Source organism: Lactuca virosa, chromosome 3 (assembly GCF_052849685.1).
Source record: "Lactuca virosa cultivar CGN04683 chromosome 3, Lactuca_virosa_CGN04683_v6, whole genome shotgun sequence".
Classification (NCBI taxonomy): Eukaryota; Viridiplantae; Streptophyta; class Magnoliopsida; order Asterales; family Asteraceae; genus Lactuca; species Lactuca virosa.
In genome coordinates, this window is record NC_136428.1 from 371,657,922 (window position 1) to 371,673,941 (window position 16,020).

The 16,020-nt window shown below is 34.9% G+C and overlaps 1 pseudogene; it reads right to left on the reverse strand.

The window, feature by feature from the left end:
* Positions 1 to 530: 530 nt before the first annotated feature.
* On the reverse strand, positions 531 to 4,122 carry LOC145164940 (isoamylase 1, chloroplastic-like; annotated as a pseudogene).
* Positions 4,123 to 16,020: the final 11,898 nt, after the last annotated feature.

Sequence of the window (16,020 nt, forward strand, 5' to 3'; positions counted from 1 at the left end):
ACAGGAGTGCTTACGACACTACTTGAAAGACAACCTTTTACGACGCGCAATGCGTGTCATAAAACGCTCAGACGACGCGCAAATGCGCGTCAAGGAAGACCTGTCATAACGAGAGACGACACGCTTTTGCGCTTCGTAACCTTACGACGCACATTTACGACGCGCGTTTACGACACACATTGTGTGTCAAGGAAGGCCCTGTCATAAAGAAGATGACACGCATTCGCGTGTCGTAAAACGATGCACATTTACGACTTGCATTGCGTATCATTAAAGCCCATGTCATAAAGAAAGACGACACACATTTTTGCGTGTCATAAAGTTTAAATGTTTTAAAAAATATATATTTTTTTTGTAAATTTACTAATTTTAAAATTACATCACACATTTAATGTCTCATAACATAAAATAAAATTGCATACACAAAAAATAAAATAAATTGCACAAATTATAATATGTCATACAAATAATCATTCAAATATTAAACAAAAACAATACATTGCCAACATGGGTTATACATTCCTATAAAACTAACAACCCACGGTGACCTTGATCTAGATCGAGGTCGACTTGGATCGATGGCGACGATTGAACTGCAAAAAATATATAGATCAAATTGCTTAACAAGTGATATGTAAACAAATCCATTAGGATTTAAATCAATTGTACTTACTTTGTTCTTAAAACTTCTGGAACTAGAAGACCAAATTGCTTAACAAAATCAGCAAAAGCCTTGTTGGTAGGGTACCCTGCACAACTTATACAAATTGCTTCTAGAACACCCTTCATGAAGAGTAAACCAAAAGAAACTTCAAATATGATTCAGGAATCTTTATAAAAGTTCAAACATCATTATATGCAGTCTACTCACCCCACAACATAATTGATGAATGATGTTTACATTATCAAAACATACCATTTCATTTTGAAGATTCCCATAGATCCCATTTTCATTCATTGAAAGCATCAATTCCAAATACATAGCCTGCATTTTGGGAGCATGTTGTTTTAAATAAGAATTGACCAAATCTGCAGGGATGTTTCGGGTCAAAAACAGGTCAATGGTTTGACTTGGACAGCTTTCAAAAACATGCATTGAGAATTCCAGAACAAGCATAGGGTCGGGCCATGGTGAAAGCCACAAATTTACTTGTTTCAGACCAATCTGGTGTTTCAGGGGCATGTCCATGCCACTGTAGCCTTTCAGCTGTAGGAAAATCATTTAAGCCAAGCGCCTCACATTCACTGTTAAAAAGACCATTAATTTTAGGAATGTGAATTTAGTGATGATGTACATAAATTGAAAATAAAAAATATTTATGTGATGGACTTACTGGCGGAAGTCGTAAAATAGCAATGTACTTTTGATTTGTCCCTTTTAAGTAACTTACTTGTGAAACCATTAGAGAAAGGAAGAAGTTTCTCATTTTTCGTTTCCTCAAACTCTTCACTGATATGCTTACAAAATCCCCCTCCTAAATCAGTCATACATATACACGCATAATATGACAGTTGTTAAAAATTATCCAGCCATTTTTTTTTCATTCTCATATAAATAAATAAAAAGTAAAAGAGATGATATAGGAACAAAATTACTTGCCCGCAATTCCAGCTGTTATTGTGACTTTCTCCATCTTTGTTGTCTTCACCATTTGCAAGTTTATGTTTGTCATTGTACATAACTAAGTCCGCTAGTGTAAAGCCATCATGTGCACATATGAAGTTTATACTGTTCCATGGTTTTCTACCACCTTCCTGATGCATACATATAACATGAAAAAGTGATTAAAAAAATAACAAAATCCAATAAGAATGATAAAAAGAAGATAATAAAAAGATTAGGGTACCTGGTATAGATTTGGGCTCCCACAAAGGCATTCATCAAAAGCACCAGAAAATCCATCTGTACCCTTAATGAACTGCCTTACTGTATCCCGATACTGAAATAATTACATTATTTTTATAGGCTAATAAGTTTTATAAATTATTGAAAAGACATAACACTTATTTAAGAAAATAAATGAGCCAAAAAACAGACCTTTCCATTCCATTCTGACCAAATACCCCAGTGAGGAAACACACCGACTTGGTAAAGGCCTCCACAGTCCCATGCTTCAGCTATAAGCTGGAAAGGATAATTGCTATTTATTTAAAAAGTTAAAATTAATAATTTAAAAGATAAGTTTAATTGATAATCAATTTAATTACCTTCACTCCTCAAAGTATTGGGTCATTGCTAATCATGTCAATTAATGGTGGGTTGGTGAGAGGTGAGCCAGTTGTCAGTAAATCATCTTCTACTTGATTTCCATATACATTTACTGCATCAAAAAGGCTGAAGGAAAAAAGATAAAAAAAGTACAAATGAATGTTGCTTTTTTTTCAAATATTGTTAAGATAAGAATCAGAATATCAGATATTTGGTAGACTAGATAACTGATAACCTGCTGCCTCTTGTCATGATAGAGGCAAGATCAAACCGAAATCCATCTACATGCATCTCTGTTACCCAATATCTGTAGGAAGGTTTCATAAAACAAAACTTAATTGACCATGAATCAGGAACACATGTATGATTGTAAATTACAATTTTGGTCCCTGAGTTTAACACTATTTTTCGGTTATGGTCCCTAAAGGGATCTGTTAGCAATTTTGGTCCTTATTTTGATGTTCATAATGATTTTGGCCTCGGCTATGAACCCCATTCAATTTGAATTTATAATTTTATCTTTACTGCTTGTTGTCAAGATATAACGTTGTTAACAATATAACATATATTTTAAAATAGCAAGTTATATTAACATATAAATAATTCAAAATTGCTATATTAACAAATTAATTCAATATACAGTATAGACCAAGAACTTTTATAAATCATATGCACAGATAAAATGTTATAAACCTTACTATAAAGTACAAACTAACAAAAAACTACAAATTTGCAGTTTTGGTCCTAGGGCAAGATGGCCAGTTCAAAAAATATCAACAGCTGGGTGTTAGATTAAATGCTCCAGATATTAAAATCGTTATGAAACAATAAAATAAGGGCAATGTCTTCCAAAAAATTCCTTTAGGGACCAAAACTAAGTAAGTGCTAAACTCAGGGAGCAAAATTGTAATTTACTCTTAAAATAAAAACAGAAAACAGGGGATAGGTAAGTAGCAACTTATATACCTCAAGGAATCTACTATGAATTGGCGCACAATAAGATGGTTGCAGTTGAAGGTGTTTCCACATCCTGAATAGTTGTAGAACTCTCCCTACAAGATCATAAAATAAATGGTACCTTAAAGAGAGAAAATGACCATCATACCCCTTCAACTTCATGACTGAAAAAGAAGTGCATCAATGTTGCTATTAGCCTATTACTATACCTTAGGTGCAAGCATATAAAAAACACTGTTATCAACACCCCGAAAAGACAAAATGGGACCATTTTCATTCCCTTCAACAGTGTGATTGAAAACCACATCCATGAGCACCTGTAAGATGTGAATTAGAAAAAGGAGTTGTCAAAATTAGAGAAATAATTTAAATCTCACCTCGATTCCACATTTATGTGCCTCTTTAATAAGTTGTTTGAACTCATTTATTGCTTCAAGGCCACTATTACGACCACCAACAGATGCATATCTCAACATAGGTGAGAAGTAATTGATAGTTGAATACCCCCAATAATTTAACCTATATAAGAATTTGACAATCCATAGGATGAATTAATACTTTTAAAACAACATTTCTAAGAAAAGTAGATCTCATAAAGCACATAATATACTAAAGAAGGAAGGCAGAACTTGAAATACTTGTAGTCACCCAAGACAGGATTGTAGCTGAAGTACTCCAGCTTATTGAACTCATGGCATGGCATTAACTCTATGCAGTTCACACCAAGTTCCTACACCATAAAGAATAACATTAACAACACTAACCAGTATTGACCTTTCATGCTGCTGAAATGAAAAACAAATGATAGTAATTAAAAATGAACACAAAGAAACTAAAAAAAAACATTAACAAGCAAAGCCCTAGGGAAAACGAATGAATTTACCAACACAACACTTTTGATAAACGAATGAATTCACCAATTCTCCCTGTAAGAAGTGTTTCTCTTGAGTAGCCATCTTTTTTCTTCTGTTAAATGTAAAATAGTTGCTTTAGTCTGAGGAAATCAACACAACACTTTTTTTTTAAAAAACTGACTGCGGTGAGATTTGACTCGTGTCCTTTGACGAACAAAGATTTTTGCATTATAAAATCCAAATTGTACATTTCATGTTAGAACAAGGAATGGTGTGTAGTTTCGGATGAGAGTTCATATCTACGAATTTGGAACAGATGAGACGAATCCACGACTCCAACTTGTGCTGGCCCTCGAGTTTCAAGCATCTTCATAAGAAATAAGACGATTAGGGTTTAAGTGTGTATCTGAGAGAGGGAAAGAAAAAGAGATGAAGGATGTGAGACTGATGTGCCTTTTGAACTTGAGGACGATTAGGGGGCAGGGGTTTGTTTTGAAATCACAGTGGCTTTTGAGGGTTTTTCACATCATCGGAGACAGAGAAGAAAGCAGCTCAGTTTCTTATTCCAAAACTTGAAATTTCTCTTCGAGGTTTGTATGTATTTTATGCGTTGAAGACACGAGAGTGGCAGAAGATCGAGTGAATTTCCTTACCAACTCTTCCTTATTCATAGTCCTTTCAAGAAGAGTGATATATACCTTTTAATCCAACATAAAACCATATTTCTAGTAGTGGTGGCTGCTAGGGTTTCAGAGAGAAGGGAGATAGAAAATGAAAGTCGTTGATTGTTAGAGAGGAGAGAATGAACAAGTCTTCAAAAAATTTGGGGATTTTTTTCCCGCCGGCCCCTTTGTTATTAAGGAGGGAGCGCGTAATAAAATTTTATAAAGCGACATATATACACAACACCCATTTAATTTAGGTGCCCTCCGTGTTTGTAGTTTTTTTTGTTGGACACAAATTTTAGGGCGCACATAAATGCACGTCCTCTATCCTTCAAAATTTGGAATTTCGACATCATTTTTAGGACACACAAAAAATGCGTATCGTAAATCACCGAGTGTCATTGTTTGCGTGTCATTAAAGGGCTGTTTTCTAGTAGTGCGAGGGAACAACAAAAAGCGAAGAAAGCAACATTATTTTATACAATGGAATTTTGCATGTTCAATTCGTTTATCTCCAAGGTCGAACCTAAAACAGTGAAGACCGCTCTTGATCATGCTGATTGGGTTCAAGCCATGCAAGAAGAACTCAATGAATCTGAGTGTAATAAGGTCTGGAGATTAGTTCCTACTCCAAAGGCTGCTTCAGTCGTCGGTATGAAATGGGTGTTTCGGAACAAATTAGACAAGTAATGAAATGTGATTCGAAATAAAGCACGACTAATTGTGAAGGGATATTGCCAAGAGAAAGGTATTGATTACGAAGAGACGTTCACACCTGTTGCAAGGCTAGAATCAGTTCGTATCTTCCTTGCCTATGCAACTCACAAGAACTTTGAAGTCTATCAAATGGATGTGAAGTCTGAATTCTTAAATGGTGAATTAGAAGAAACGGTGTATATGGAGCAAAAACAAGGTTTCGTAAACGAAAAATATCCAAACCATTGTTACATATTCGATAAGGCGGTGTATGGTCTGAAACAAGCACCATGAGCTTGGTATGAAACTCTTACTCATTTTTTAAAAGCAATCCAAATTTAAACAAGGTTCGGTTGACACAACCTACTTTCGCAAGAAAGATGGCGACCACCTTATGATCGTTCAAATTTATGTTGATGATATTATTTTTGTTGGGTTTTGAGCATTCTAACACTCATATGGTGTACATGCAACCCTAGATGCTTTGGATCTATGTTTTCTCTAATATACATGCAAACTTTCAATTTCCAAAGCATCATCCTAACTAGCATACAATGGAGTATAAACAACATGAAATACAAGTTAGATGACATACCTTTTAGTGTAGTTGGAAACCTTGGACCTTTAAGAACTTTGTGCCCCAAGTGTTGCACCTCAAATGGAATCACACAACACCACCAACAATGGAGGAACTTGAGAAGAGATTCCTTGGACACACAAAATTCGGCTAGCCCTCTTGCAACTCACTTAGGTGCCGATTTTGGTAGCTATGAGGCATCTTATATAGTGTGACGCAACTAGGGTTACACCATGTAAACCCTAATGTGCATGACTTTCCACATTCCTTAGGCTCCATGGGTTTTAACCTCCATGGAGTATCCATGGGTCACCACATGGGTTTAGCCCAACATAAAGAACTATGGATCATAAACCCACTTTATAAGAATGAATCATTTACACAATCAATCCTCATATATTTAATTTGTCTCTTTTGATCACAAAATTAATTCCAAATTAATTCTTGATCAATACTAATTAAATAATATGATTTCATATTAATATATTAGAACTTATAATATATTAATAAACCATAAATAACATCTTCTCAATTATCCATCCTTCAGATTGTTCCGGTGCCATGCAATCCAAATGGACCATGCTACTCTCGGGTCAAGTACATACCAATTATAGTATGGACTTAGATACTAATCCAACAGTCTCCCACTTGGATAAGTCTAATAACTATTATTCCAAGTAAGACTCCACAACCCGACTAGCAATCGTAACTCTAAAAAGCCGATGTCGAACTCTGACCTAGTGCATGACGCGTCCATTAGATAAGGGATCATATATTCCTCCATTCTAGATATTATATGGACTAAGTCATGGATTATAATCATTCTCTCTATCCATCTGTTGTTTCCCGATTTCCGATTTATGACGACCGACTAATTGAACAAATCAAATCAGTCCAGGCTTGGCTAAGCACTTAGGGGTGTCATCACTAAATCATCGAGGGGCCCACATATATTGCTTTTATCCCTCCATGGGTAAAAGGAATGGATACACTTCGACTCATATGCTTGATCTATCTACTCATCAAGTCATACACAACGATATGTTTTATAACACCGAGTTACCGGTGCGTTTACATATCATCAATGTGCAACCGACTTGTAGACTGCAATTCATATCTCTCCGTTTGAAGAATATAAGATATTATCATCTCATGATCACTCGTGATGAAATCCATGAAGTGATGTAAATGAGCGTGGGTTGAGTCCAGTATTCGAATCTTATTCCAGGAGTACTCATGAACACTGTAGCAAATCTGTGCTATGACTAAAACACCTCTACATACCCATTCATGACAGTATGGCCTCAATACCAACTTCCAAAGTATGATCAACTGCGGATGGTTTGAATAACCCGGTTATTCGGGAAGTCAAAACATGCAAAGTGAAACACAAGAATAATACTAATCCTATATGGCCCCAAAACTTTTAAGTGTCATACTGATTACACATTATTCATTGTATAATGTTTTGATTTATCAACTTAACACTTGAATTAAAATAATAGCTATGCCATGCTCTAGGCATGCACACTATGTTTGTCTATGGTCCTGAATTTGTGAAATAGATCAATTGAAAAACATTTCAGTGATGCTCATTTCACAATTCCAAATCTTTATTGCAAGTGTAAGAATTCCAAATTATTGTCACTGCTAAATTATCATGTAATGGAGCCTTTGTAACGTCATGGTACCAAAAGTCACAGAGACTTGACCACCGATATTACAAAACTTTCCACTGGAGATTGTTAACAAAACAATTCCAAGGAAGCGAAGTCTCAAATTCAAAGTACATTCCTTTGAACATCCTTCTTGCATTAAGTTTCCTAATCTTACACAGGTTTAAAGAATAACTTCCACTTATGGAAACATTTCCATATTCCCATGATGACTATCACTTCTGAACAAGAGTTGCCTCTTTTCAGAATATGTCAATATAGTCTATCCATTTTATACTTCCAACTATAAGCGACCAATCCTTGGTGAACCTTAGATTATCCTTAATAGTTGTTAACCACTTTAGTCATATCCGGTTCTAGTCCTTTTTCCCTCGTAATGCCCTAGGCATTTGGAAAATTTAGAACACGAGAATATTATAGCATATGCAATCGATCCTATACCTGAACCAAATGGGATGCGATTCATAATGTCTAACATAAAGACATGATACTTGACCAGTCTTTTGCTACAATATTTCTATTTGCCATGTTCTCATAATTTTGATGATGATGAGGGATGACGTAATCATAATCAAATTTTGAGAACGCAATTAACCATTCCATATATAGAATTTCCTTATGTTGAATCATTCCAACATAACATTTATATATATTTGACTAAATTTGATTAAAAAAAACTCAATCTAAGCTTCTAGATTTTGAAATGAAGTATAAATTCCTCTCCCATAATTATAGCAAAACAACTTTTCAAACCCACAACTTTGCGAATTGAACCTGTTGTTTTCTATAATTAACATTGCTAACTTGCAACACTTACCATAATAATTATGCTCCCACTAGCATCATAATTATTATCTTACTTGCATAACACTTATGCTCCCACTAGCTTTGACATGTATTCAGAAATCAGCTGGACTTCTAGAAATCAATACTTATTGACTTTTATTACCAAAGTTCAGATTTCTGATACGAGATGCTTCGATAAGACTTTATCTATGCTTCTCAAACTCATACACCGTTCCTTTGATAGCTCACATGTGTGTCTTAACATATTTAGAACTTACAAGAATAAGTCTAAAATGTTTAGACCTTTGCCATTTCTCACAATTCGAATTATGAAGAGGGATGCCGTAATCATAATCGAATTTGAGAATGCAAATATCACAATTGCTAACTATTTAAAATCTTCTTAGTGAAAGCATTTCCTCACAATTATTTTCATGAATTGGAGAGAAACCTTATGACACTTATATTTTTATGGTGTATGTGTTCCTATCCATTTGAATTTGTCAAAACCATAATCACAAGACAAGGTTAGTGACAAATCCAAACTCATATGGACTGAACTTGTTCAATCTTAATTTCTTGCCACCTGGCAGCACAAGGGCCTACTATTGCTTCCTAGGTTGTTATGCAAACAACTGAGAACTCATAGAACTCACACGCATAGTTAACTTTGACTGGAATAGGCACAGAAACAAGAATATGTCAACACGATAGGTTACAAACCTCAAGTCGTGTGCTAGTGTTTAACAATAGGTTTACTATTGATTAGTTCTTGAAACTTTCAAGATCTTTAAGACTCCCACTGACCTCTTGGCATATAATACTCTCTTTGTTAAGATACAATCTTGACAAACAAATATTCAAGAGTTACTGCGGATTCTCATCAAGAAAGATACTTCACACAATTGGTCTTAGTTGGTCTTTGTTTTATCCAAAACATCACAACTTACCAATTTCAAATGTACAAGAGTAGAAAACATTTTACTCTACATTTGATAAGTGTTATAAACCTTCTTAAGATTATGTCACTCTAGGCACAATCTTGGAGTATGACTCTAAGACTTGTTGTTGGAACGAAGTATGACTCATCTTCTTGATTTAACAATTTCAACAATTCACAATTCCTCTTCTTATCCATAGAAATGCACTAAGATGACCTTAGAGGATCAATTGTGATATGGTTTTCCATAATCATTAAGATGATCATAAAACACGATACTAAAGTACTCTCCCATCTTTTCAGATTGGAGAAACTTTTATCTTTCTGCCTAATTTGATTTTTCTCATTCGTTCCGCCATATATTGAAACTTTTCCAATGTTCAGAATTATACGTAAACTTGTAAGCATAACCATATTTACTAAACTTTAGTAAATCATGACGAATAGTCTTATCATTCTTTGTGGTGGACCTAACCAACGCACACTCAGTGTACCCGATCCCCTAGTCCTTCACTTGACTCACATATACCTATGAACAAGGAATTAGTCTTAATTTCCAAAAGATGAAGTTCTCATTCATCATGCAATACAAGTTGTATGATTCCAAGTTTCTATCCAACTGAAACTTGGGTGATGAGAATCTTTCCTTATTTGGTAAATTTTGACACGACCACAAACGATAGAATCAAATCCATATTGCTTAACAATAGAAACATACAAACATCAATTTTCACAAATGTCATTGTAAGGTGATATAAAATAAAACAAAATCAAATATTTATTTATTTATAAAATGCGGAAAATTTTTCCTTACAATGCAATTACAAATAAAAACTATGTTACTATATATTTCTAAGCAATCTATCATAACTCTTAAGCAACAGCTCAAAATTCTGATCATCGAACCATGCGATCGAAATCCATCTCTTCACGATCAGAATCAACTTACTCTTCCTCTAAGCTTCCTTTCATTTTTTCGATTCTACAAAACAACAAAATGTAATTACATTACATCATATATTAAGAATCTACAAATAGGAACTTAATAAAGTTAGATAGTGGACTTACCTGAAGCAGAGTCATACATTCTGACTTTACCATCCGTTTTGGTCTTTCAGGTTGCTACGACAGCTTCGCAACCAATGCCCCTTCTCTTGGCAATAGAAACAAATGGACTCTTTGGGAATGGTGCACGGGACTATCTCGACTTAGCCTTTCTCTTTACCATCTGGTCAAATGACTTGACCATGGCCGATCCCTTTTCCATTGGGAAGGGAAAGCTTTTTTGGACTTCCATTGTTACCATTGTCAATGTCCATGGAACTTTGGGGAGTAGATCTTCCAATCAAATTTGCTTTTACCAGTGCGCCAAATCATTGCCGATTCAGCAGCAACAAGCAAATAGGTAAGATCAATAAGGGTCATGTCATGGTCTGTCACATAGTAGTCCTTAATGAACTCACTATATGACTCGGGAAGTGATTGAAGAACCCAGTTAACAGCAAACTTCATTGAGACTTCGACACCCAACTCTCCCAGCTTGTCAATATGTAACTTCATCTCCAATACGTGAGTACATACAGACTTTCCTTCCTGCCAATAGGGCTTTGAGTGACCTTGAACATGTGGGTTAGGGAGAATATTTGGAGGAGGTGGATGGAGTGAAGTTCCACTACGAAACATAGAAGGGATTAATCTTTCACCGTGATCGCCTTTGTGGAAAATTATCTTTATAAAGAAAGCCTTTTTCAAAAGATTCGGGAAGACCATAGTTGTCTGAACTTAGACATTTATGAGCGAGAAATTCAAGTTTAGTTGATTTTAGTCCTTAATATAACACCCAACATGAAATATTAAGGCTAGGACCCAACACAATATTTTACAATTTGGAAGAGGGATGCCGTAATCTAAATGCAAAATATTTGAAGGTAGGTAAAAGACGATTTACCAATTTTCTAACATCAAAAACGAAATTTATCATTAGGTTTTAAATGGATTGAAACTCCTAGATCCTTTGAGATTCATTGAACAATTCAATGGCATGTTTAAATATTGATTGTGCCCTTCAAGTTTGTGACTGGGATGCCGAGGATCACAAACAAGGTGTGAATAACCATGCAAATTAGCTTGGTACACCCAATGTTACCACCACCTAATCAATGTGCCGGTTAACGACACACGCTCCATTGATCTATTATTAACATCAAGCTACCTTTTTCCACGCACTGTCAGTCCTAGATTAGTGTGTCGGTTAACCATACACGCTCCACTAATGACTTAACAAGGTGCAAAGTGCAATTTCATAGGATAGCACCATATTCACATTTTTCCTAAGTAACTAAGATTGAGAATTTATAAGTTTTTTGTCACTTAGTCATTATACTTTTAATGAGAATTTAAATGTCCTGTCCAACCCGTTCGGCTAACGACCCTCCACCTGTGTAGGAAGCGGTGGATAAGAGTGGACACCCATTAAACTGCAATTTTATAGGCAGTAACCTTATACCCCCCTTATAGATCGGCTTCGTGAATGAGGCCTACTAACGATAATACTGAATTTACTCTTATACATATATATAAATATTAAACCTATAATATTATAATAATATAAGGGTTGAATTTTAAACTTTTAAAACTCTAGGGTTTGGAACTAAAGTATTCAAAAGGTGAAACTTTACAAATTCCAAAACTTGAGGGGAAGTTTTGAACTGTTCAAAAAACTTTTGGAATCCATAACTTATGAGTTTAATAGAGGTTTTAATGAAAAAACTCTTGAAAATCCATAACTTGAGGACAAGTTATGGAGTTCATAAAACCATTTATGGGAAAAAAACTATTTAAGATCATAACCTATGATTTTAATGATCTCTTTAAAAGAAAAACTTTTCATTTTCCATAACTTGAGGACAAGTTATGGAATTCATCAAAAAATATTTAGATCAACTATTGTAACTTAAAATCAAACAATTTGTCTATGATCTAAATTAAACTCATAAGAAGAAGACAATTCATATCAAACAAATTTCATGTAATTAGCCTAACCATATAAACTAATACAAAACATGAAACTTTGAGAACTATCTTTTAAATTGGATAAACATGATCATTACCACATCAAAAACAGGTTTATAAGTTCAAAAACAGTTTAGGGTAATGATCCTAGTCCAATTCCAGCCTTACAACGCGAAAATCTGCATCCAGGAGCACCAACTCATCGAGTGCATGAACTGTCTCGACGAGTTGGTCAGTTTATAGGGTGGACTCGTCGAGTTACCCAGTGGACTCGGCGAGTTCTTTGTCCAGACCGCAGAAAATCGATTTTTTAAGCTTTTTACACAATCGATCCTCATATATTTAATTAGTCTCTTTTGATCACAAAATTAATTCCAAATTAATTCTTGATCAATACTAATTAAATAATATGATTTGATATTAATATATTAGAACTTATAATATATTAATAAACCATAAATAACCTCTTCTCAATTATCCATACTTCAGATTGTTCTGGTGCCATGCAACCCAAATAGACCATGCTACTCTCGGGTCAAGTACATACCAATTATAGTTATGGACTTAGAAACTACTCCAACAATTTTTGGTTCCAGTAATCCAAAATTAACTGCCGAATTCTGAAAATTGAAGGAAAGTAAATTTGAAATGAGCTCAATGGGTGCAATTAACTTTTTCCTTGGATTGAATATTAGACAGAGCTTAGAGGGCATATTCATCAATCAAGAAGCCTACACAAAGTCCTTACTTGCGAAATTTGTAATGCTGGGTGATTTAAAGGTCAAAGTTCCAATGGCATTCAGAACAAAGCTGACTTCATCCTTGGACAAGCCAGCAGTGGATATAATTCTTTATAGATAGATGATTGGTTCTTTAATGTATCTAACATCAAGTCGCCCAAATATAATGTTTGCTGTTTGTTACTGTGCCAGGTTTCAGGCAAATCCTCGGGAACCACACATGATCGCAGTAAAGAACATCTTCAGATACTTTAAAAGAACTTCCTCTCTCGGCGTATGGTATCCATCCAACTCTGGATTCTTCATTCAAGCTTTTTCAGATGCAGATCTTGGTGGATGTGGTCTCGATCATAAGAGCACTTCTGGGGGATGTCAGTTTCTAGATGGAAAACTTTTTAGTTGGAAATCCAAGAAGCAGACCTGTGTATCCCTATCTACTGTAGAAGTTGAGTACATCGCAGGTGCATCAAAGGAATCAGTTTTTGGATGTATCAGTTAATGTTCCAAACCAACTAGCAAACTGTAAAACTACTCAAAAGGAGTTTACGGTCAGAAGCTTAGAGCTTACAGTCATGGTGTCCGTAAACTCATATATATATATGACACTTAGTCATTTTTCAATCACTTTTACAATTCCAAGCCAAAAATCCTGAAAACTCTCTCAAGTATCATAAGATCTTCATCTCGACCTTCCAAAATTGTAAGAATTCTTTCCTTTGATTTGTTGTTACATCTCTTTATCTAGTGGTTATGCATGATTTCATCCATGAAATCTCTTCATTTTGATAGATCTTCAAGTGTTCTTCGTTCCACCAAGAACACGAAGAACACACACTAGTGTTCTTGGATTCTAATCTCCCTTACAAGCTTCTAATAAGTAAGTACACTACCCTTAACTTATTATATACTAGAATCACTAGTTAAATCACCTTGAAATCATCATTCATCAAAGAACAAAAGGTGTTTACGGTCTATGCATCTCCTTAGACCGTAACCCCTTATAAATGATGCATTGTGACCATTAAACACTCCTAAAGCCTAGAATGGAACTTAGAAACCTTCGAAATGCTTGGAAATCATCCTATGCACAAAAGGATGTGAGTTTACGATTGGATCTCCTTAGACCGTAAACTCCATGACGTTAAGGTCATTAGACCGTAAGGTCATAAGACCGTAAACCACTTGAACCGTGAACCATTTGGACCGTAAACCACTTGAACCGTGAACCATTTGGACCGTAAACCACTTGGACCGTAAACACCCTAGGTCATGCCATTTGGACCGTAAACTCTATAGGGTGGCCATATACCCTAGTTATGCAATCAAATATGATTGCATCCCTTCAAACAAGGAGTTTCCTAGTCTATTAGGGTGTTATCCCTTATAATTAGTTGTTTTTACACTAATCAAATTCACATACATGTCATTATATGTTTATTAGGATCTTTGTGTGTGCTCAAGGTTTCACCTGACACTCTACATCCTATCTCCAAACATACTTCCGTATCACTCACTACAGGTGAGTTCATACCCCTTAATCTATCCTTTTAAATGATTTTAAATGCTTTTACGGGGGGGGGGGGGGGGGGGGGGAATACAAGTTGAAACATTATAGTTATTATATCAATCACATGTGATTAATAACTATCAAACAATGGATTTGTTATACTTTTAGCTGTTTTATCAAACAAACTACTTCAAAATGTTTATCAAACTTTTTTACGTGTTAAACTCTTTATCAAACTTGTTATTACATGCCAAACCTTTTCGTTTAACTCTTTTAAACTTATATATTGTCAAAACCATGTCTAATGCATATATAGGTATATAAGTAAGGTTGGAAGGACTTAGGACTGATAACTTACTTTATTTCATGTTCCTCGTTTGGTTGTGGACTTAGAGTACCCTGTCATTTGTCCGAGTGTCGTTTGATCCTTAGTTATATATTATGTATATATGTATAAGACATATAAGCTTTTATCTCAGTTCAATACACTCAGTCATACAAACAACTCTACTAGTAAACTATAATAGGTATAGTTTAGGAAGAGGCTACTCATTACTTCTAGTACAATGAAACATACAAAGAGTCAGTTCATACATGAGTCAATACATACTATTATGAGAAACTAAGAGAGCATACTATTATGAGAATCTAAGAGAACATACTATTATGAGAAACTAAGAGAACATACTATTATGAGAAACTAAGAGAACATACTATGATGAGAAACAAAGAGAACATACTACATACTAAACAGAGAGAACATACATTACACTAGTACATAAAATACATATACAAGAATACTATAACATAAATGTGAACCACGGTTTCGGGGCATGACATCACCTGTCATGGCTCATTTTGTATCCAGAATCTCCTAGATGGAGAGCGTGAATTTGTGTATAGATCTATACTGGATTGACTATCCTACACCTTGTTGTTCGCTATAGTGGGACTTGCAAGTCTACGGGTGCCAAATGTCATTTTGTTCCGACGTCTTTCATCGTCGTGTTATTAGTCGATAGTATGGTGCAATCATATCACAGTATACCTTAAATAACAATTGGTTTAAGGTAGTTAGTACAACAGTAGTTATTATAATACAACACTACAATACTATATTATTTCCCCATTGCATTCACATTGTGATCTTCTCACATAAACGGTAATGTAGAAACTATATTTTTGGTTAATGATAGTCAGACTTGGGAAAATACACACTCTTACAAGAAACAAACATACAGACCATTTGATGCCTTGGTAGAAGGCTACGTTTAGTAGAAAATATAGGATTTTCTAGGATATACAAACATTTACTACAAACACCTACAAACTTATACGACAAACATTTACGAACATTTTCGTACAAACAATGACACTAAAATGCTTATGAACTCACCAGCT